The sequence below is a fragment of the Marmota monax genome, unplaced genomic scaffold (genome assembly GCF_021218885.2).
Source record: "Marmota monax isolate L192 unplaced genomic scaffold, Marmota_monax_Labrador192_F-V1.1 WCK01_AAM20220418_F8-fsc00193, whole genome shotgun sequence".
Classification (NCBI taxonomy): Eukaryota; Metazoa; Chordata; class Mammalia; order Rodentia; family Sciuridae; genus Marmota; species Marmota monax.
In genome coordinates this window covers 2,527,168-2,552,182 of record NW_026695203.1, presented here as the reverse complement: position 1 = coordinate 2,552,182, position 25,015 = coordinate 2,527,168, and the positions used below count along the sequence as shown (strand labels likewise).

The 25,015-nt window shown below is 40.2% G+C and overlaps 1 protein-coding gene across 1 annotated transcript in view; it reads left to right on the top strand.

The window, feature by feature from the left end:
- Positions 1–337: 337 nt before the first annotated feature.
- Ezh2 (enhancer of zeste 2 polycomb repressive complex 2 subunit) overlaps positions 338–25,015 on the top strand; it is a 79,710-nt gene continuing 55,032 nt past the window's right edge. Inside the window, exon 1 of the mRNA XM_046429900.2 lies at positions 338–444. The gene's annotated coding sequence lies outside the window, so the exon portion shown is untranslated. The remainder of the gene's footprint in view (positions 445–25,015) is intronic.

Genomic DNA, 25,015 nt, shown 5'->3' with positions numbered 1-25,015 from the left:
GCCCCCACCGACTACCCCTGTCCCCGCCAGCTTGCCCACCGCTTTCCTGAAAGGCGCCGAGGGTTCGGCGAAAGAACAAAGAAGCGGCGGCGGCGCTTCCACACTGCGAGCCGCGTTCTTCAGAGCGAGCCCCGCCACCCGCGCACGCGCCGCCAGCGAGCCCCGAGCGCACTCTGCGTGGGGATCGCTCGGCGCCTCCACGCCCGGCGGGCCCTGTGATTGGACGGGCACCCGCTCGCATCCCGCCAATCGGGGTGGCGCTTCATTGGACTTGGCGGGGGGGCAAATAAAAGCGATGGCGATTGGGCTGCCGCGTTTGGCGCTCGGTCCGGTCGCGTCCGACACCCAGTGGGACACAGAAGGCAGTGGAGCCCCGGAGGCGGCGGCGGCGGCGGCGGCGGCGGCGGCGCGCGGGAGAGGCGCGGGCTGGCGCGCGGGACGAAGGTAACGCGCGCTGTCGGCGGCCGGCCGGCGAAGCTCTGGAGCGCGACCCGGGGCGACGGCGACGCCGGGACCTCCCCGTCGCTGCCCGGCTGGTCCCCGGCATGGCCCGAGCGGGGCTCTCCCGGGCGCCGCTTTTGTAGGGGCCCGGGTGGGTGAGGGGAGACCCCCTCGGAGGGGCCGTGAGGCGCGGGGTTGGCCGGCGCGACTCCGTAAGTGGACAGCGCCGACCCCCCCGCGGAGATGCGGACGCGGGGCGGGGGTCTCCTGTCCGCGCGTCTGCCCCCGCCCGGGCCGGGGGCGTTCCAGTGGCCGGTCCGGAGTGGCAGCCCCGAGCCTCACGTCTCCTTTGTGTGGCGGGGCGGCGGGAGGGTCCGGGTGGGACGGGACAGACAAGTTGGTGGGACCGAGCCGCGAGTCCACACTCAGACAAAGGGCGGACTGTGCCCCGGGAGGGTTCGGCGCGAGGGGAGGGCACGACCCTCGGGTCCCGCCGCGGCGGGCGGGGGCGTGGGCGGGCGCGGGTGGGCAGGGCTGGCCCCGCGGCCCCCGTCCGCCCGGCGCCGCCTCCCCGGCCCGGGCGCTGCGGGAGGGCGTGCGCGGCGTGGGACCCGGTGGCTGGCGGCTGACATTTCCCGGGAGCAGTCCGAAACCCCGTGCCCCGGTCTCGGGCCGCGCTCGCCGAGCTTTATGCTAAGTTGGAGGCAAGAGTGGAGCTGTCTTCCTCCCTCGGCTATGTTGGCGTGGAGGGCTCTCCGCGGAGTGCCCACTGCATTGGGTGTCCCCCGCCATCCGCACAAGATGCGTGCCGCAGGGTTACTTTCTGAAAACCGGAGGAGTGGAGAAGCACAGGCTTGGTCTTTTGGAAAACTTGGTGAATGTCTCGTGAGTTCCCATTTTGTAAAAAATCGTAATCTTAAAAAACAAAAACAAAAAATGCCGGGCTGTTTTGGCCAACTTGCGTGATTTATATGAGAATGGCGACAGGTGCTAACGAAACCAACTGTCATTTAGTGATTAATTCCCAAATCCCCGGGGGTTGAATGAGGATATAGTAGAAGTAGGTGATCGAAATAAAGTGTCTGTGACGAATGTGTGCTTAGACCACAGGGTTGGCAATTTCTTATTAATTGGTCTTGTTTTCCGTGAACAATAGCATTAGCGAGTCAGAAAAGACTGGATGTACAACTGTTTGTTGCCTAAGAAATTGCATGTGTGCTGCCCGCAGTTCAAACTAAACTTCCTTTGTTTATCGCACAGGATCTATAAAATTTAAATTCATTTGGAAGTAAAAATCTGTCTTTGATACTTGCAGTGGTTTACTACAAGGCTTACTTTCTAGGCTTCAAAATGGTCGTTATCAGTTTAATTTTATAGTGTTACATGAAACATTTGAAAAATAAACTTTTAATGCTGGTATAGTTGAATGTAGTTTATGCTTCTAAGGGTTTTGAAGTTTATTTTCCATTAATTTTCATTCATCAGCATTAGCAATTCATTTATACCAAGGAATAAAATGCAGAACAGGTGTGTAAACCTTTTTATTAATAATTTGATTTGCAAGAAAAGAAATTATTTAAGATGTATTTTAATTCCTTGTTCACCATCTCTGAAGTTAGGAATGGTTGGGATTTTGGTCTTAAATATAAAGAATCCTGTTGTCTCTTTTCGGAGGTGTGTTGAGAATGACATGTTTAAAGTCCGAGAAACATTTAGGAAGATCCCCTCATAAATTCTTATTTTGTTGGAAGTGAATATATGTCAAGAAGTTGGGAATATAGGCTCTCTTCTGGTTACATTGTTTCCTCTGATGGAAGACATAACCTGTGCATCTGCTAACTTTCAAACAAATGGAGACAAAGACATGCAGTGAATCGGATCCGTTTTGTAGTGTTGAACATAAAACATTACAGGTGTTGCTGTTTTGGGATTGTAAAATAAGATTTATGTTTTTATTAGTTACTAATAATAATATTTAAAAATCCTGTTGAGAGTCTTGTCCATTATTATGAGATGAGCTACTTGTGCAGTGCAGATTTTTGGCAAGACATTTGGGTATTTTAGGATTTAAGAATTTTCATTTTGTTCTGTATTTTCTGTATTCGATATTTGCTCTTTCTCTTTGCCACAAGGTATTTTTTAAGAAGCCTCTGGCAAATTGGCTAACATTTTTGTTTTAAATTATTTTCTGGTAGAATTAAGAATATATTTAGTTTAAGTAGCAGTGATAGAAAAGAAAAACACTTGTTGACTTAGTGCAGTTAGACAAATAGTTTTTTTTGGGGGGAGGGGATTGGCTTTGTCTTGCATAGATACATATATGTGATTATCTTCCTGTTTGTCATTTAAAAATTTCAAGCAAATTTCTCCAGGTCACACTGGAGTTTTTCCAGGATCTCTTCTATCCTTTGAAGTGTTGTTCTTAAGAAGTACAAATTTATTTTAGTATTGGTCTTTAAATGGATAATTAAGAAAGTTGATATGCTGCTTTTAAAAACCAGCATGAAAAATCTGATGATGATATAATGAGTTATGGGGTCAATTAGAAATGATTTATGAATTAGCTTTTGAAGTCTTTATGTCAATATAGATGATGAAAAATTTTTGTGGGGCAGTGAAACCTTTGGGGCAGCATAGGTGGAGAGGAACAGTTCATTAAATTCAGAGGAAGGTTCATCAGATGATGTGCTTTACCTGGCAGAAGCCTTCCCTGAATTCCCAGGCACTCTTGGATTCCCATAGGGCTTTGTTCACACTTTTATTATAGCTCATATCAAATTGTATTGTAATCACTGTTCATTCATCCTTCTCCCTCAATACTATACTCTTTAAGTGCCTCAAGTCAGAGGCTCTTATTTTCTTTGTATACCTATCATCTAGGTTGGTAGTTGGTAGAGAATAGGAATTTTAATAATTGAATAAATTAAGGAAACATGAAAGATGTAGTGAAATAATTTGACAAAGGAACTTGCAAAGCAAACAGGATATATTAATATTTATGTCATGAGGAACTTTGTAAGGTGTTTTCCACCCTTTTTGAGAAGTAATGATTACAAAGACGAAAAATTGTCAAGGTAAATCAGTTCCAGTGTTTTTTCCTTGTTACAATCTGTGATATTGAAAACTATAAATTAAGTATATCTGTTGGTATTTATATTTGGTATTTTAGGCAACTAGAGAGAAGCTTGATGAATCATGTGGATGTCTAGCATGTAGTATCTGTTTGATTTGATATTGATATTGATAACCGTTGGGCAAAAATATGAGGAAGGGGAGAGAAAGAGAGGGTGGCATATTTTTTTAATTGGAAGGTGTTAGAATTAATGTATTTTGTCTTAGAATAATTAGAGGTGGGTCTTGAAGCTGAAACTGACTAGACTCCTTATGATGTAGTTAGGGATCACTTACTGGGATGTTCTTTATTCTTTTAAAATGATATAGATTAGTAAATCCAGTAATATCTCAAACATTTGATACATTTATAAAATGATTGTACAGTTACATACTTTTCCACTTGGTAGAAAAATATGACAAAAATGAAATGAATAAAGGAATTACAGTTGTGCATTGCATTCTGAAGTTTTGGTCAGTGATGGACCATATGTGTAAGGGTGGTTCCATAAGCTGATATTGCCTAGTGACATTGTAGCCATCTTAATTTGTATAAGTACACCCAGGGATGTTCACACAATGAAAAAATGGCCTAACAGTGCATTTCTGAAAATGTATCCTGTTGTTAAGTAACATGTGAATTTTATATTAAAGTGCCTACTATTTATCAGATGCTTGGTTTCTTACTATAGTAAAATTCATATTGAATACTTTTTAATTCTTATAAAATCTACCCTGCAGCTATTAAAAGATGAGAACAAATATGTTATATGCATACAGTAAAATATTCTGAAATAAAAGAAATGAAATTCTGGTACATACTGTACAACATGGGTAAACCTCAAGGATATTATGTTAAATGAAGTAAGTCAGACATGACCTTTTGTACAAAAAAACATACAAAACTTGAATGATTTTATTTGTATAGGTAGCTAGAATAGGCAGTTTCAGAGAGGCAGCAAGTAGAGGTTACCAGAGACAGAAGAGAGGTGAATGGGGAGTTATTATTTAATGAATATAGAATTTGTGTTTAGAATGATGACAGAATTCTGGAGATAGATGATGGGGATGGTGGATAGATGGATGGTTGAATAGTACTTTGTACAGTTGGCCCTCCATGTCCACAGTTTCTGTATCCACAGATTTGACCAACTGCTGGTTGAAAATATTACCAAAAAATTGTGTTGTACTGAACATGTACAGATATTTTTCCTTGCTGTTATTCCTTAAACAATGCGTTATAATAGCAATTTACATAACATTTGCTTTATGTCAGGCATTATAAGTGACCCTGTCACCAAAATTGGTGATGTACCCTTGTAATCACAGCTATTTGAGAGGGTGAGGAAGGAGGATTGCTTGAATCCAGGAGGGTGATACCAGCCTGGGTAATGTGGTGAGACAGGAGGATGTGTGTATGTTCTGTGTAGATACTGTGCCATTTTGTCTAAGGAGTTTGAGTATGGATTTGGGTATCTGTGTAGAGTTCTGGAACTTAGCTTTCTTGGATAGCAAGGTACAGAGGTACTTAATGTCACGGAATTGGACATTTAGAAATGGTTAAAGTGGTAAACATTGCAGATATTTTACTAGAATACAAAACAATGCACTCTGCAAACCTGTATCTATAATTTAACTGAAAGAAACTAGTTTCGAGGGGTTAAGAACCTGTTCAGGATTATTTGAAGTCAGGATCCAAACTTCATTCTCTTTGAATCCCATATTATATACTTCATGCTACGTTCTGACTTACTGGATATTAAAGATATATCAACTCCAAGAAGAATGAGTTCATTTGAACCAATCATTTACATTTAAAAGTAGATCATTGTAGTTTATGCACTAAAAGATGTCTTTGAAGATTTCTGTCTCAGCCATAGCTTTGATAGTATGAATTTATGGGGGGGTATATTATAAGGTGCTTGCTTGGGTTCAGTTCCTGAGTTGCTAGTTTGTGCTTGGGATGTTGTCTTCTTAATAGTTTGAGGTTTCTTATCTGTAAATTGGTAAGGGTAATGATGACATCCAATAAAATCAATAAATAAAATAAAGTGACTGTGACAAATAAAGAAATTAATATTTACCAAACCTTAGAACCCTGGCACAAAGTTTATTATTGCACCAATATTGTTTTTTAATTGATGTAATTTTCATTTGTTAAACCAAGTTTAAATGTGTTTCTCGAGTTTAAATGTGTGCTTAGGTATGCAAAGAAAATGGTGCTACATAGTTTTTATCTATTTCTAGAAATGTCTGTTGATTAAAAGTAATGTTTTCAGTTTATTTATTTTTTTGGGTACCAGGAATTTAACTCAGGGACACCCAATCACTGAGTCACATCCCCAGCCCTTTCAGTATTTTATTTATAGACAAGGTCTTACTGAATTGCTTAGGGCCTTGCTAAGTTGCTGAGGCTAGCTTTGAACTTGGGATCCTCCTGCCTCAGTTTCCGGAGCTGCTGGGATTACAAGCATGTGCCACCATGCTAGCACTCAGATTATTTATTTTTTACAGGAGGAAAAGTTTATTTTGGGGCTCAATGTTGCAGATGTCTCAGTCCATAGAAGACTGGCTCCATTCCTTGGTGCTTGACGAGAAGCAGCAAACCATGGAGGAAGAGTGTATGGAGGAAAGTGGATCAGGACACAGTCAGGAAGCAGAGAGAGAGCTGTGTTCAGTTTAAAACACTGAAACAACACAGATGTTTTTAAGATGAATGATTTTTTGATCCCTATAATCCTATTAGTAGTTTGGTATATATTCCTCCCAAATTTTTGTATATGAATGTGTATTTTTACAAAGCTACTATAAAAATGAAACCAAGTTATTTGGTTTTAACACAATTTTTTTAGGTCAATGCAGAGATCTATTTTATTGAAATTGGCTGTTTCTCTTAGGGCTTGTTATGTGCTTAACACTTAGTCTAGATGCTTTATGCTCATTATTTTATATAGATAACCTTAACATCAACAGATGGAGCACTTGGGTAACAAGAACTACTTAGTAGTTGAGGAGGGATTTATTTATTTGTTTATTTATTACTGGTACTGGGATTGAATTTAGGGGCACCTGACCATTGAGTCACATCCACCCCCCCTCCCCCCCGCCCCCCATTTTGTATTTTATTTAGAGGCAGGATTTTACTGAGTTGCTTAGTGCCTTGCTATTTCTGAGGCTGGCTTTGAACTTGTGATCCTACTGCCTCAGCCTTTGTAGCTGCTGGGATTACAGGCCTGGCCCATCGAGGAAGGATTTAATTTGGAAACTTTGGTTTAAAGTTCCCATTTCATCAGTGTTGTTTTGGGTAAGGCTGGGGATCAAACTCAGGGCATCCGCCTGTGCTACGCAAGTACCCAACCTTTGAGCTACACCTTCAGCCTCTTGTCTTTTTTTTTTTTTTTTTTTGTAAGACCCACAAGTTAACTGGGCAAGGTGTCACATGCCTGTAATCCCAGCAGTTTGGGAGGCTTGAGACAGGAGGATTGCAAGTTCAAAGCTAGCCTCAGCAATTTTGTGAGACCCTGTTTCAGAATAAAAATATCAAAAAAGAGCTGGGGATGTGGCTCAGTGGTTGCCCCTGGGTTTAATCCCGGGCACCAAAAACAAAAAACAAAAAAACTCACAAGCTAAGAATTTTAGTGACCCCACCTTCCTTGCCCCTAAGAAAAAGAATACATAGGGCAGACTGGCTGTGGCCTGCCAAGATGAAAGATCAGTAGCTCTTCACAGAAAGTTTTCTGCCTGGTGTTCTAAACTATCAGGCTTTATATCTTTTTAAGTGGAATGCATAGTATTTCAGTTTACAAATGTATTATCATACAGCAAATCAGCCCTCTGTTCCTTTTTTTTTTTAAAGAGAGAGAGAGAGAGAATTTTTTTAATATTTATTATTTTTTTTTAGTTTTCGGTGGACACAACATCTTTATTTTTATTTTATTTTTATGTGGTGCTGAGGATCGAACCCAGCGCCCCGTGCATGCCAGGCAAGCGCGTTACCACTTTAGCCACATCCCCAGCCCTCTGTTTCTTTTTTATATTGGTTTTTCTCTTCAGATGAAATGAACATCCTTCTAACTTTGAACATTTGTGTGAGAATTTTGTTAAGAAAAGTTGCCACTTCAAGATTATGTACATTTCAAGTTTTAATAGACATTGTCAAATTGCTTTCTAGAAAGGTATTAATTTTTTAGATACAAAGTCAACTTTATTGACCTATAATTTACATACAACAAAATGCACACATTTTAACGGTACACAGAGTTTTTGGCAAATGTATATACCTGCACCACCACGTCAATCAAGATATATATATATATATATATATATATATATATATATATATATAAAAATATATTTATATTTATTTATAAAACATTGCTATCATCTCATTCTCTCTCAACCACTGATCAGATTTCTCCTATTCACGAGTTTCATGTAAATGCAGTTATACTATATATATATATATATATATATATATATATATATTTATTTATTTTGTGACTGACCTCCTTTATCTAACATGTTTTTGAAATAATATCTGTGTTATAGCTTATATCATTAGTTTTTTGTTTCTTAGTTGATTAGTAGTTCATTGAGTATATTACAGTTTTTTTTTTAAAGAGAGAGAGAATTTTTTTTAATATTTATTTTTTTAGTTTTCGGTGGACACAACATCTTTATTTTATTTTTATGTGGTGCTGAGGATCGAACCCAGCACCCCGCGCATGCCAGGCAAGCACGCTACTGCTTGAGCCACATCCCCAGCCCATATTACAGTTGTTTTTTTAACTTCATTTACCTGTTGATAGATATGTGGGGCCATTTTCAGTTTTTGGCTATTAATAAAGCTGATATGACCATTCATATCTTTACTGGACATATGTTTTAGTTCCTCTTGGCAAATGCCTTGGAGTTGTCTTGCTGTGTCATGTGGTAAATATTGATTTTACTTTATAAGATATAGACTGCCAAACTGTTTTCCAAAGTGCCATACATTGAAAGCTGCAGCTCCAGTTGGGAGTGCACAGGGGCTGCAGTTTCTCTAGATCTTCACCAATCTTTGCATTTCCAGTCTTTGAAGAAATGGCCATTTAATGAGTGTTAAGTATCTCACTGTGGTTTTAATCTGCATTTCCCAGATCAGTAATGTTAAATATCTTCTTGTATGCTGATTTTCCATTGGAGAAGAGAGAGAGAGAGTGAGAGTGTGTGTATATTTTAGTTTTGTTCAAGTATTTTGCCCATTTAAAAAATTGGATTGTCTATCTCGTTCATTTGCAAGAGATCTTTATATTTTCAGGGTACATGTTCTCTTTCACCTTGTATTGCAATATTTTATCCTTAATATTTTAGTTTTGATTTTGAGTTTTTTTTAAAAATATATATAAGTCAAACATTGTTGATACTGGGAGAATAATAGTTTAAATTTGGTTAATTATGTGAAAATAAACTTACCCTTAATTCACATAATTCATTTAATTTTTAGTATAAATTGTTACACACTTGCAGAAACATGATAACAAAAGTATATTATTTATATAAGTTGGTGTGTGTAGCATGACTAGTCTTCAAATTTAACTAGTTTTGAAAGTGGTAATATTAGTAATTCTTTCAAGTTTTCCTTTTGCATAATTTAGAACTTTATTACTGAGACCTTTTTTCTTCAAAGGATAAATGAGAATGTTATAAGAAATTAAAAGTAAACTTGATCTTATATCTTACAGATCTCTTACAAGAAAGACAGTCCATTTTTTTTAAACGGTAAAATATACTTGAATAAAATACTTGATCTTAGAATGTAGTATGTAGAAATGACTAGATTGTCAAATTTAGTCTACCTGTTCTGATACAGATAAGTAAATTTTTTATCATAGAAATGATTGGCTTTTCATATTCTGTATACTATTTTATTTCTGTAAACTGTCACTTTATCTTTTACTTAATACTTAACTTTCTCCACAATAATTTTTAGCTTTATTCAAGTAATGCATAAACTTTGCTTCTCTGTTTAATGAAGTGGGGGAGGAGGGAGCAAGCCTTTGGGTTTCTGTTGGATGTCATGTACCATTCCAGGTGATCATGCCATTGTTGAGCTCAATTTTCCCATGACTATAGATTCATATAAAAAAGTTCCAAAGCTAGCATTCTGGGCAGTTTACAGAACAGCTCAAACCCTCTTAACTAGTCTTATTTCTGGCATTTTCTTATATGTTCCCCTATTGATCTCAACTGGTTTTCTTACCAGTCTACAGAAAATTCAACTCCTATGAATACACCAAATGGATGACGATCATCATAAGATAAAGATAATGTGTATTTTATTTTAAAGAGATCTCTTTCTGGATCTCTGCCTTACCATTTTAGCATCTCAAGACACTGTTTAGCCTGTGGCTCAAAATGCCCCTTTCCCTGTCCCAGCTGAACTGGACAGACAGCTGTTTCTTAGATAGCACTTGTATTGCTTGGTTGTGTTTTTTCTCTCCCTGAACTCTTCATTTTATAGCAGACTTTAGAAAAGGGCTTTGTATATTACAGATAAAATATTTACCAGATTTTTGTGGGCCAGAGCCCTGAATGCTTGGGAGAATTTTTCCTAGCAGAAATTAATAATCATCTAACACCATCTCTTCCCCTTAAGTAGAGCCAGAAGGATCTATCAAGTGAGTTTTGCATGTTTATGCTGATCACCCAGTGAATTTTGCTGCTTTCATATTACAAAATTTTAAATTTGGATCTTTAGTAGATATAGCTAAAGTCAGAAAGCTTGAGGAACTCTGATGCAAAGAAGTGAAAGAAGATGCTTAAATGATTAGTCTAAAATTTAACTCATGATGATCTTCATTGCTCAGATATGTTCATGGGAACTAAATTTTTGCAAAGCACATCAAGATGTCTCCAGAAAGTTAAAAAAAAAAAAAAGTGTTCAAAAGTCAAAACATGACTTATTGTATCTACTGTAGTGCCTTGCTTTTTTAGTACTAAAGACAGAGAAATGCATATAAGCCAAATCTAATTAGTTGATTTTATTTAAACAGTTGAAGGATTTAAATCCCCATTAAGATAACATTTGTATATCTTAAAAATATTTTTTAGTTGTTGATGGACCTTTATTTTATTGTATGTGGTGCTGAGACTCGAACCCAGTGCCGCACACGTGCTAGGCAAGCGCTCTTCCACTGAGCCACAACCCCAGCTACCAACATTTGCGTTTTTTGATATCATAGTTTATAGTAAAATTTCATTGTATTGTATTTGTAGTGTGCCTATAAATCAGAACTAATTACTATTTATTGAGAACCTGCCCTGTGCCTAATATACATGCAGTCCTTAAGTGACACATTTTACTCTTTTTTATTGTAAAAAAAAAAAATAATATGTGTGTATGTGTACTAAATGTGAAAATAAACTTACTCTTAATCACAAGTCATTTAATTTTTAGTGTAAAATGTTACGCACTTGCAGAAACAAGATAACAAAAAGTATATTATGTATATAAGGGTAAGTTTATTTTCACACACACATAGAGTAGGGCTGGGGAAGTAGCTTAGTGGTAGAATGTATGCTTAGCATGCATGAGGCTGTTGGGCTCTAGCCCCAGCACCACAAAAACAAAAACAAAAAAACATCAAACAAAACCCCAAACTTAACTCCATAACATTAAGTCTACTATTTTTACCATTATTTAAGTGTATAGTTCAGTACTGTTAATATACTCATATTGTTGTGCATCCCAAACCTTTGCCAAAAAATACCTTTCTAGTTTCTACTACTAGTTTGACTACTTTAGATATTTCCTGAGTAGTGGAATCATACTGTGTATGCCCTCTTCAGTTGGCTTACTTTGCTTAGCATAATGTTCTCAAGGTTTATGTATGTTGTATGTGTCAGGGTTTCCTTTTTATTTTTTTTAAAGCTGTGTACTATTATATGTGTATATATTACATTTTAAAACTTCTATTCATCTGTTGATGGGCATTTGGGTGGCTTTTCCCTCTCAACTATTTTGAATAGTGCTGCAGTGAATGTTGATGTACAAATATCTCTTTGAGATCCTGCTTTAAATTCTTTTGTTCATAAACCCAGAAGTGGGATTGCTGGGTTCCATGGTAATTCTACTTTTAATTGTTTTAGGAACCTCCCTACTGTTTTCCATAATGAATGTACTATTTTACATTCCTACCATTAGTGAGCAAGGGTTCCAGTTTTTCCATATCCTTGGCAACGCTTTTATTTTCTGTTCTTTTGATAGTGGCCATACCTAATGGGTATGAGATGCTACCTCATTGTGTTGGATTTGCATAAGGCAGATTGAGCATATATTTATGTTTATTGGCCCCAAACATTTTACTTTTTTAAATATATTTTATTTTTTAGGTGTAGATGGACACAACACAATGGCTTTATTTTTATGTGGTGCTGAAGATCGAACCCGGGTCCTGCCTGTGCTAAGCCAGCGCTCTACCGCTGAGCCACAATCCCAGCCCGACATTTTACTTTTTAATTTATTGAAAATAATGCCTTTTAATTATTTTAAAAATAAATACCATACACTGATTGTTAAGTGGGGAAACTAGCATCTTATCCTTATGAGTTTTATAAGACATTCTATTTAGATGAACTTTGTAAGTACTTTAAACAGCATGCTGACCTGTCGTACTGTTAGGTAGCAAAAGGATGCTGTTCCAAGTATTTGTGTTTGAGTCCTTCTGGAGTAATCAGTGAGGACCTACAGATGACAGAAATGTTGCTTGTACCAGCATAGAGGAAGGAAGTGTAGAGTTGTCCCACTTCCCCCATTAATAATTTTGCCTCTCTGGAACATATTTGTCTTCTTGAAGTAGAGAACTCAAGTTATGCTCTAAAGAAGATATTTATTTAAAAAATCTTTTTGTTATTGATAATTGAACTCAGGGTTGCGAAAACACTGAATCACATCTCCAGCCCCCTTTTTATGTTTTCTTTTGAGACAGAGTCTAAGTCCTTAGAGCCTTGCTAACTTACTGAGGTTAGTCTCAAATTTGTAGTCTTCCTCCATCAGCCTCCAAGTTGCTGAGATTACAGTGTGCAGCACTACACCTGGCTAAAGAAGATATTTTTTAAGGGCTGCTTTCCACTGGCAGTTAGATGTGCACAGAATGATATGCTCTGATAGGGTTCTTCCATTAAACAAGTTGTAGGTCCTTGGCAAGTAGATTTTGTGAATCTCATTTTCATTGTAAAATGAATGAGAACACCAAATAATGAACAAATGAACAGTTTGTGTTTATCGCTTTCTACAGAAAGTGTTTCTTCATGTTGTGGAGTATTTATTTATTTATTTGTTTTGTGGTGTTAGGGATTGAACCTAGGGCCTTGGGCATAATGTTGCAGATTTTGAAATTGAGGCTTGGTGAAGGTGAGTAACTTGCCTAGATTACTATGGGGCTAAGGTCTCTTAAATAGTTGGAGTAGGTTTTTGCTAGGTCTCTAGGTCCTTTTTAGCTCTAAATACCGGACTTCTAAGCACTTGATTTTCTATCACCCACTTAGAACCATTTCTCTGGAGATTTGGAGAAAATATGGGACTTAAGTTCACATTACCATCACAGGTGATTGTGTGATTTTTTTTTCCCTAGCTGGCTTTTTTTAATGTTTATTTTTTGGTTATAGGTTTTATATATCTATATATATTTATTTATTTTATGTGGTGCTGAGGATTGAACCTGGTGCCTCATACATGCTAGGCGAGTGCTCAGCCTCTGAGCTACAGCCCTAGCCCCTCCTAGCTGACTTATTAATTGAGTGATATTATTATATGCATTTCTCCTGAATTTCTTATGAGTTAATTCATAAAGCATCTGATACTGATGATAGGTCTATTTTCTCTTTCATGTCTCTGTGTTATGGGCATAATACCACCTAAAAGCTTTTATCTTAATGTACTATGATGTATCTGACTAAATTAGCTGTGTAACCAACAAACCTAAATGGGCAAGTTCAAACTTATTAGGTCCCAATTTTTATAGAATTTATCCTTGTACTCAGAGAAAATAGTTCCTTTTCTTTTATTTATACAGCAACATTGTTCTTTGTTTAGTAATTGCAAGTGATAGCCAGTTGCTGCAGCCATATACATTTTCTGTCTAGAAAAGATAATTATTTCAAACTATGTATTGGATACTTTACCCATTAGAATTATTCCAATAAAAGGTGAGATATCCTCTAGAGACATTCTATACAAGTGAAAAATGCCAAGTTTTAAATATAGACTACCAAACAAAAGTCCAGTGTTTCTATCCTTGAATCTGTAGATCCTGAACTTTAGTCACTTATCCTAGTGCTCTCATTTTCTTCTTTTTCCACATGGTAGTGCTGAGATAGCAGTGTCTCTGTTCAACGCCCCCCACCCCCCACCTCCAAGAATGTTTGTATTGGTCTGGAAATTGCAGTGAGGTAACTGTAGGAATTATATAACTGATTTTGTGGTTGACCAATTCTTTGTAGCATTTCTGTGTTTAAGGACTCACATATTTTCTCTGAGCTTAATTATTTCTCATAAGCAAAGTTATATAGTAGTAATCCAACAAATGATGTATTTGGATAAAGAAAATTGTCTTTATTTTGTGCTGCTGAACACTCAAGATTGGGTAACTTAGAAATTTATTTCTTGCAGTTCTGGGAAGTGTAAGATCAATATGTTGGCATCTGGCAAGGACCTTCTTACTGCCTCTTTACATGCTAGAACATGGAGGAGCAATCAGAGAACACCTCCTTCTGTCCATCCCCTGTATCAAGGCACCTAATCCCATTCATGAGGGAGGAACCCTCAGGACCTGATCACCCTCTTATTGACGGGAGCTGAATTTTGAAGGAGACCTATTCAAACCGTAGCACAAAGTAGTGTGATTGTTAAGTAAATAATACTTGAATGTTTTAGTTTTCTAGTTCTTTATATTTGTGATAAGTAGACAAAAACTGTGACAAGGTTAAGAACTAATAACCGCCACTTACCTGCTTTAGTTCCATCTTGTCTCTGAACTGCTAACTATTCTTTGCAAGTCATGAATTGTAGGGCCAGAGTGAGCTAAAGGAGTTTCTGGAGGGTCGTTGCTTCAGTGAGGGGTTCTGTTAATATCCATAGACTAAAGAAGTCATACTTGTAATATTGATCACCTTGAAAGAACTGGCTGTGATATATATCAAACTCAGATATTTAAACCACCAGATAATAGTCGATTGGTTGTAAGATACCTGGAAATTGTGAAAGGTCTCTGTTAACACTTTGGACTAGGAGTTTGGCCACCCAATCCTTTTTATGATCTGGGATTACTTCTTCTTCTTCTTCTTTTTTTTTTTTTTTTTTTTGGCATTAGGATATAAGGTCAGTGTTCCAGGTGAAAATAGTGTTTGGCAAAATTGCCTGTAATAAAAAAAAAAAAAACAGTTTGTAGGAAGATGCTATATTGCAAATACCTTCTCTAAGGCCAAGACCAGCCTGTCTTTCCTCTATAATGAGGACAGATCATTGTTTGTATGTTGAGCAGAGTTGTTGGTTTGTACTTGGTGCCGTTGCTCTATGAGACATACTTACCTTTAAATAATAGAATCACTCCCAGTGGCTAAATACCCTTGGATATGAGAGACATGCAGAGCAATTGATGTGAACAGCAGGTGTATGTCATCATCCCATGCTTACCTAAGCTAGGCATACGTTTGCAGGCTGCAATCCCATAAATATAAGGGTGGTAGATCCCTTATATTTACCTAAATTAAAATTTCTGTATCTTTTGCTCAGTGTTGTTAGGTTTTGTAAGTTAAATTAGATATTGGCTTATGTGAGTTATAAAATTTGAAATAGACATGGTAGAAGAAAGAATATCCTGCCGTCAGATTTATCTGCTTTTTCATTCTCTGTGCTCATATTTAATGGAGTATTGAAATAATGTATATCTCATATCCTTCAGTTACAGTGGATTATATATTGTAGCATTAGTTCCTTGTGTGTGTGTGTGTGTATACATATATATGTTTTTTTTGTTCCATTTTCCTCTAACAGTCTCTCAGTAAACTGAATTACATACCCAACAAAATTTGAGAATTTAACTTACGAAATAGATTTTGTATAGTGTTCAAAGAAAATGTTAACCTTTAGATGTCAGGTTGCTGAATCTGTTTTATCTATTGTTCAAGCAGATCCTTTAAAACATTTATCGTAATTCATTTCTCATAATTGGTTTCTTTTCTAAGATATGTCTTTGGAAGGCAATAGTACTTTCAAATAAACAGGAATGATATCCATGTTGAAGTCATGAGTTTGCTATTTTGCTGGAAGGAGGAGAGTGTTCTTATTTTTGTGGAAAATATGGTACTGCGGAATGTACTCACTTCTGCAACAGTCAAGTTAATATGGTCTACCATTCAGCTAAAATTGCCGAATTACTGTAATTTTTATGTACATTTTAACTTTTTAGTACTACTGAAACTAGGTCTACAAATATGATCTTTATTTTTTCTTTTATTTTCCCTTATTAGTTACTGGCATGTCTTTTTTCTTAGTCTTCTTGAGTGTAAATGCTGTTCATTATATTATTATTATCTGTAGTTGCGTATACAGATAATCCACTGAAGTGCAAACACTAAAACCTGTTGTACCTTCTGTTGGTCAAATATGCCCTATCTAACATGGCGCCCAGGGAGCTTCTCTTCCTGTGTCTCCGTGTCCTGCCGGTGCCAATATTCAATCCCGCTGGCGGGAAACCGCAGCCCAATAAGAACTAATTTCGTAGGCTCCGGAACTGACATCTGGAAGAACTTACCAATAAACAAGTGCCCTGTTGTTTACCCTAGTCCTGCCACCTATCCTTAGATCTATATAAGCACATAGCCTTTTGTAATAAAGCGGAATTTCTCCGGTGATTTGTCTCACGTGGGTTCTGCCGAAACCTGGGAAAGGGTGAGTTCATTTTAACAGAGCCCTGTCTCTGGCTCCACCGAGACATTTCGCCCTCGTCCACCTTTTCAGGCGCTGGCTCTTTACACCCACCACTGATTGGGCTTAGGTAAGTTCCCCTCCAGGCTCGTCACCCTCTTCAGGCTACAGCAGGAACTGTGACCGTGATTGTCTGGCACACTCCTGATGCCCGATAGAGGGGAGAGAACCCACCCCACTAAGGCCTTTACGGCTGCAGTGGACTCTCTGACGGCCTGTTTTCTTTTGGGGTGTGAGGCTTCTGGGTTCAGGCGAGAGACCCCTCTGTTTCTTCCTTCTCCTTCTTCTATAACCAGTGAATCCTAGTACTAGGTTCTTCGTGGCCTCTGGCTTTTGCCTCCCGAGAGTTGCAGTTCGGGTGACGACCCTCACTGCCTCTCGTTTCCTGACTCTATTCCTAGAGTCTCCACGATCCCCAAGGTCTTAGAAGGGGACGCCCTTTTAGCCCTTGCTGATCGTTTTCCGGCCCGAAGGTTCTCTCTCTCTCTCTCTCTCTCTCTCTCTCTCTCTCTCTCTCTCTCTCTATGTCTCTCTCTCTCTCTGTCTCTCTCTCTGTGAACATGGGCACCTCCTCGTCCATACCTGAAACCTCGCCCCTCAAATGTCTAATAAAAAATCTGGCCACACACTCTCTCTCACACCAGACATCAAGCCCAAACTCCTGATCAAATTCTGTACCCAAGATTGGCCTACATATCCTCTGGATAATGGCAATCATTGGCCTCTAGAAGGCTCATTAGATCCAAATCTTCTCCAGGACCTTTGGGACCTTTTTAACTACTGCCAGCATCTGAAAAAATGGAAGGAGATTCCCTACGTTGAAGGTTTTAGCCTTCTTGCACAGCACCCTGCTCTCTCTGCCTTTCATGCTCTCCCCTCTCAAGTTCTCCTTGCTCGCAAACCCCTCCCTTCCCCTACTTCCACTCCTGACCTCGTGGACTCTTCCTCATTTGATCCGGCAGATGAACCCCCACCTTATCCCTCAGCCCCACCTGTTCCTTCTCTCCCGCCATCCCCTCCTCCTCCTTCACCTGATCCCATGTATCCTCAGCCTTCCGTTCTGTCCCCTTCCCCCTCCTCTTCTTCCTGTCTGTCGCCGACCAACTCTTTCAGCCCTCCTGTTACTAGGTCCAAGGGACCCCTTCCCGCCCCCATGACAATCGCACCCCTTCGTGAGGTAGCTGGTCCCGAGGGTTTTATCCGAGTACATGTGCTCTCCTTCATGTCGGACCTTACTCAGCTAGAAAGGAAGCTAGGCTCATTCACCACTGACCCCACCACTTACATTCGGGAATTCCAATGGGTTCTGCAAGCATATAGCCCCACTCATCACGATATTTACATGCTCCTGGCCAATACACTTCTCCCTCAGGAAAGGCGACGGGTCTGGAAACTAGCCCAGGCCCACGCTGATGAAAATCATAGAACCAATCCCAGCCACCCTACGGGGCCACACGCTATCTCAGAGCAGGATCCTCTATGGGATTACAACACCCCTGGAGGCTTGCATTCTCGTGACCTTTTTGCATCCTGCCTCTTGGTGGGCCTGAAGAAGGCCGCCCGCAAGGCCGTTAATTTTCAAAAGGTGGAGGAGGTCATTCAGAAGAAGGAAGAAACACCTTCAGAATTCCTGAATAGACTAACTAAAGCCCTCCAGCAGTACACAAACCTTGACCTGGAAACCCCTGACAGTCGCCATGTGTTAATGACATATTTCTTGGCCAAAAGCTACCCTGACGTTAAAGCCAAGCTTAAGAAGCTTGAACAGGGCCCTGCTACCCCTCAGACTCCTTGCGGTTGCTTTCAAGGTTTTCCGTGGTAGGGAAGACGAAAGCGAATGCTGCAGGCAGAAGGCCGAAAACGCCAAAGGACAAAAGGGATCCCTGCATATAAAATGATAAGGGGGGGTTTTCCGAGGGAAAATCTGTTTACCTCCTACCCCTACAATAGGAGTTTTCGAGGGCGTGGTAGGACCCCAATACTCCCTCAAGATCGAAAAAGTGGCACCAGTATCCAAGAGGAAGGTAATGGAGTGTCCATCCACCAGGAAGGTGACCCTGGGCTCTTGCTTCTTGATGGTAATAGTCAGGAGGGAAGGCCCAGGTCTCCGTTAATCCTCCTCTGCCAAGCCTAGGAGAGGCTGGGGTTGCGGGGCAGCTGACCAGCCCCCCCCCCGGTTGTTAGACAGTCTGACCCCCAATGTCCCCTTTGGTGGCATTTTGGGCAGGGGGTGGAGGGTGTCCTTGGCGTAGGACAAACCTTGGCCCAATGTCCCTCCTTACTACATTTGAAGCAAGCAAGCTCCAGGGGGTGTCTTATTAGGACGGTGTGGTGATGACCTTCCCTGAATGACCTGGGCCAACAAAGGTCTCTCAAACCCTCTCCTTCAAGTGGCATTTCCACTGTCCATATTGCCCCCAAGCTTCAGGAAAAGTGGAAAGGGTAAATTGGACTCTGAAGGAAGTTCTTACCAAATTGACTATGGAATTAAATTTAGACTGGGTCAAGCTCCTTCCCTTGGCTTTGCTTCGATCAGAGCTCTCCCTAAGAAACCATCTTTACTGTCTCCCTTTGAGATAATGCATGGAAGACCTCTTATACCACCTGGGTTGGTTGTTTCACAGGGACCTCTCTCACGAGATTTGTCTTTGCCTCTCGTTTCATCTCCGCTTGGAACTTTGGAAATATCAGGACTGGCTTCTTCCGGACCCAGACTCCTCTCCAAACACTCCTCCCTTAACAACTGGGAGTTTAGTCTATTATAATGCCCCAGAGGAAAAAGGGCCTTTTGCCCCAAAATGGGAAGGCCCCTATCCAGTCATTCTCTGTATCCCCACCACCGCCAAACTCTCCTTACCTGCCGCAGTCTGGCTGGGCACAAATCACGAGCCACTGAAGCAGGAACAAACTTTATTTTTAAACTGCAGGAAAACACTTCACACAGCTCCCGGGGAATCCTCCCGAACGCCACGAGGCTTGTCCAGGAACCCCCAGCCGGAAATATCTCTCCCGGAAATCCTTCCTCCTGCACTTCCCCAACCAATGGGAACTCTCGGGGAATCCCCGGAAATCCCCACGAGAACTCCAAAATAGTGCGAGAACTATAAAGTTGCGGCAGAGGCGGATAGTAATGCCTCGCCTGTCAATCAGTACTGTTGGCAAAATGCCAGGGGCCATACAGACTCGGCTGTGGCTCTCAGCACTTACCAGACAACCGTCTCACCCCCTGGATTCACATTTCTAGGTTGAAGCCATACCATCAAGAGGTCTCATCTACTGAGGACAGGACCATCCCAGAGGAACTCCAAGAGCCACCTCCTGAACCTCCCCTTTACTCCTGCTCTCCACACCCATCTCATCCCTTTAAGTTGCGGCTCACACGGTGTTCCCTGCAGCCCAATTCCTCTTAAAGAAGGCACAATGGGCTCTCCCAACACTCTAATTCTCTTTCTTTGTTTATTTTCTGTGCTCTGTTGGGCCTGGTCTTCACCTTCCTCTCCTATTATGTACAGATTCACCCTTTGGGAACAATACTCGAAACATGGCATGCAGAAGGTCCGCACAGTTGGTGAAAAAACTTGCTTCATCCACAACTGCACCTCTGTGTCCTTAATATTGTCACCTTCCAAGTCCCTCACTCCAAGTAGCTGGAACGATCCTTTCATTTGCTTCATCTTTGATCAGACTAAAGATTATTGCCGCTGGTGGCCAGGGGTATATAATGGGTGTTCTTACTGGTCATGCTCGGTTCATTTTACAAATAGTCGCACCGCGACTGGAATCCTTAACTGACATGGGCAACATGGGAGTCAGAACTCATGGTACACTTTAGATATAACTGACCCCAAGGCTAAACATTGGGGTTATGTTGAGTTTGCTGTCTACGCTTGAATGAGTTCGGCCAAACCCACAGGATGGATGACTGTTGCCCGCTCCCTGATAACGCCATCTAAGGCAACCATCCAAGTAGTCCAGCATGTCAAGGAGTCAGAATCGAAACTTCAAGATCTTATTCATAACCCATCCAAAGGGAATTCAGAGCCTTGAACTCCCTCAGGCTCCCCTCCCACATGGCTTAATTTGCTACATCAAACCCTCCGATTATTAAACTCCACCCCTCTTTTTGTGCCTACTTCTCAGTGCTTCCTCTCTGCTTCACTTAGTCATCCGCTTCTCGCAGCAGTCCCATTAGCAGCAGGAAATATTTCAGCAAATACTATAATTTCTCAAAGAAAGGACAACCCTTACATGTGGCACATATCCCACTGTGGGAGAGTTATTCCACCAATGCTTCATTCCCTTTCATCTGTTTCCACTCGCCAATAATGAATCCTTTACCCATTTGTTCCTTGAACTATAGCACCCTGTCGAGCCCTGCTTTTATGCAACCTGGACATTTCCTCTGGTGCAACGGGTCTTTACCGCAACGACCAATATCTCCGGCACCTGTTTCTTGGTTACTGTAGTTCCTTAGCTGTCTTTGTATACCTCCGCCGAATTCCGACAATTGGTCCCACCTTCCTGCACCCATACGGCAGTCTTTCTGCCGGTTCTGGTAGGCCTCACATTAACAACCTCAGTGGCGAATCTTGAACTCTCTGGTGGAGCTGTAGGTCATGCTCTATGGGCATCCAATGATCTTCAACAAAAACTACAAGAAGCACTCGATACCACTGCTGAATCTCTGGGCTCCTTGCAGCGGCAGGTTACCTCATTAGCACAAGTGGCTTTACAGAATCGGCGGGCGATTGATCTCCTCACTGCAGAAAAAGGGGGTACATGCCTGTTCCTCAGAGAGGAATGTTGCTACTATATTAATGAGTCTGGGCTAATAGAAAAAAATGTTGTTAAATTGCAGGAATTATCGACCCGATTGCTCAAACCCACCTCCCCTAATCCCATAGCTGGGTTCTTCCAATCCTCTCTTGCCATGTACTTGCTACCTTTCTTGGGGCCCCTCATTGGGATACTCCTTTTTTGCTCTCTCTTGCCCTGAATAACGAACTTCCTTCAAACCCAATTACAGAAAATTTTTAATCAAACTTTCAACCAGCTTCTGCTTAGGAACTACCAGCCTCTAATGACCGATGAACCCCCAACATATTCAAGAGAACAGCTCACTCAGTGCTGAAGCTTACGGAAAACAGCGGACATCAGACAGCGGGAGACAACGAGCCTGGAGGACCTCTTAGCCTGCCATCCTGGATTTTTGAGCCTTTATGTCCTTTTAAGCCTTCTCATGGCCTTTGGCCTCTTCTCTGTCAGTCCCCCAACATGGAACTTCTGTCAAAAACTGACCTTTGCTTTAATTTTTATCTTCATCCTGTTTTTGTTTACTCTGATCTTCTTCAGGTGCTGGTGGCGCCATGTTGAGGCAACGCTTCCAATACTTACTAGAGTCCCTGTTACAAGACCAGTGGCTGATACCAACAATCTCCTACATCCAGGACTGGTTTGATGCCATTGACGACTTGTGGCTTCAAGGAACTTTTATAGACTTCACCCCTACTGAAGTAGTTGTCTATATCCACTGGGTTTTATTTCTGGTTGCCTGGGTATTCTCAGACCTCCTCCCCGAACATTCCTCCACTTCCCCTTTCTAGGTCTGACTCTGCCCCTGCTCAGCAGGAAGCAGCTAGAGTCTAACTATGTCCCTGTTCCAAAAACAACACAAAAGAGGGGGAAATGTTGGTCATATACGCCCTATCTAAAATGGCACCCAGGGAGCTTCTCTTCCTGTGTCTCTGTGTCCTGCGGTGCCAATTCTCCCACCGGCGCCAATATTCAATCCCGCTGGCGGGAAACTGCAGCCCAATAAGAACTAATTTCGTAGGCTCTGGAACTGACATCTGGGAGAACTTACCAGTAAACAAGTGCCCCGTCATTTACCTAAGTCCTGCCTCTTATCCTTAGATCTATATAAGCACATAGCCTTTTGTAATAAAGCTGAACTTCTCTGGTGATTTGTCTCGCGTCGGTTCTTCTTTCACCTTCCACATTTGGATGGTGCTCTCACAGGGTTTATCCTTTCACAATCTTCAATATATTTTGTTGTTGTTATTATTATTTTTGTGGTGTGCTTGCTAGGCAAGTGCTGCCCCAGAGAGCTACATTCCTAGCCCAGAGTGCTCAATAAATTCTTATTGACTAGTTGATAGAAAATCTATTTCCAACTTTCCCCAAGTCTTTCAATAGAAGCTTCAGAAATTTTTTTTTTTTTACTAGTATTTTTCAAGGCATTTGGATGGAAAGTTTGGGTCCCACAGCAGTGAGCTTATATTTTTTGATTATTTGTCTCTTTTCTCTTTTATGAGGGTGGGGTGATGTATGAGCATATAGAGAGTTGTTTGGTAGGATAGGGTCCTTTCAAGATAGCAGGAGGTCAAAGAGATAATCGTGACCCTTAATGAATGGTGAATGGTGAATGGTGAAGAAGGATGAAAACAGAAGCCATTGTTTAAAACCAGTTTTGTTTGGTGTTAGCCTCTTAATTTGATACAGATGATGGCACACTATTGTTTGGACTCCATACTTTTTGATAGTAAGGAACTATACCTTTATTATTCTTCACATTGTTAGCTTTTTTTTTTTTTTACAAGAATAATGATTTCTATGCTTTCATCCTTATAAATCTGATTTTTAGAAATACCTAATTTGAATATATTATGTGTTCTAAGTTTTCTGTTCTATGTTCTCTGTTAGGCAAATGAAAAGGCAAGGTACCAAGATATCTGATTCATATAGTTTATAGGTAAACTTAAGGTAACTATTTTTAAAATTGGTCCTGGGTCTCACGGGATCTGTAAGGTCAAAACTGTTTTCATATAATTCTAAGGTGTTACTTGCTTTTAATTTTCTTTTAAAACTGCATTTACATTTGTGCCCACCGTGCAAAAGCAGTGGTGGGTAAAAATTGTTGGCACTTTAGGTGAGCGTATTTACACATACCTGTAACCCAGTGACTCAGAAGGTAGAGGTGGGAGAATCACAAGTTTGAGACCAGCCCGGTCAATTCAGTGAGACCCTGTCTCAAAAAATTTTCATAAAGGGCTGGAGATGTAGCTCAGTAGTAAAGCACCCCTGGGCTCAATTCCTAGTACTAAAGAAAAAAAAAAAAGGTTGGCTCCTTAGCACTTGCAGCATAAAACAAAACTCCATTTTGTTGGAGGAATAAAAAGGATTAATTTTTATTGATGAAGGAATAAAAAGGATTAATTGTATTAAATCTTGATCTTTGGACACATTTTTAATATTCTGTGTAACAAGATGGGAATGTGCATGATGGATTTCAAGGACTAGAGGCACTAACTGCTTATTTATATATTTATTTAGGGGTACTGAGGTTTGAACCTCTGTACTACTGAGCTATATCCCAGCCCTTTTATTTTTATTTTGAGATAGGGTCTTACTGAATTGTTGGTACTGGCCTTGAACTTCTGATCCTTCTCCTCAGCCTCCTGAGTAGCTGGAATTACAGATAATTACAGGTATGGACCACTGCATCTAGTTTTCATGGAAACCTCCATTTTCATTTAAAAGAGGGACTGACAAACTATGATTATTAAGACTTGGATATTTATTTGGCAGCCATTTCCTTAAGTTGAGGAAGTGAGCCTGCCACCTCAAGGAAAACATCTGACTATATTTTTTGGCAATGAGAACATTTGAACTTTCAAGTAAAAATTAAGTTTTGGAAATTTGTATCTTTCTGTGAGCTTGACAGTTTCCCAGTACTTAGACTTTTTCCCTTTGGTGTTGGAGATTGAATCCAGAGGCTAACACATTGTGAGCAAGCATTGTACTACTACTAAACTAAACATCCCCAGCTCAACTGCCTGATGAGATTAATGGGTTTAACAAATAGGGGATTAAAAAAAAAGGTCAACTTGTGAAAATTTGGACCAGTACTTTTCAAATGAAGAATGATGATAATTATTATATCATACAAGGGTTAAGGACCCATTCAAGATGAATAGGCCAGTGAATGTTAATATAGCAGAGTAGGAAAAGCTTGTTGATACAGTTTCAGATTCCCCCTTGCAACTAATCTTGTAAGAAAGTACCACTGCTTGCTGAAGTATGATAGTTGTCTTGAGGAATGAGGTTGAATTGTAGGCTCAGCTAGCCACTTTTTACACAGAACGTTTTGTGTACTAGCAAGATCTACAATTATCTCAAAAGACTCTTCAAATACTCTTCCCTTTTCTAGCCAACCTGTTTGAGATTGGATTTTATTCATACATTTTTACCAAAACAACTTGTTGGAATTCATTGAATATAAGCAGATGTAAAAATCCAGTCTTCTGTTAATATACTAAAGAAATAGATAAAATGTAAAATGTGTAATACTTAATAAATTAAAAAATAATTTTAAAAAGATGTTATTTATATTAACATGCAATAGGCTTGTTATTGCAATTTTAATAAAATCTAAAAAGTGTGGAATTTTGTTTTTAATTTTTAATGTTAAATGTCAATGGCTATAACAAATTAAAT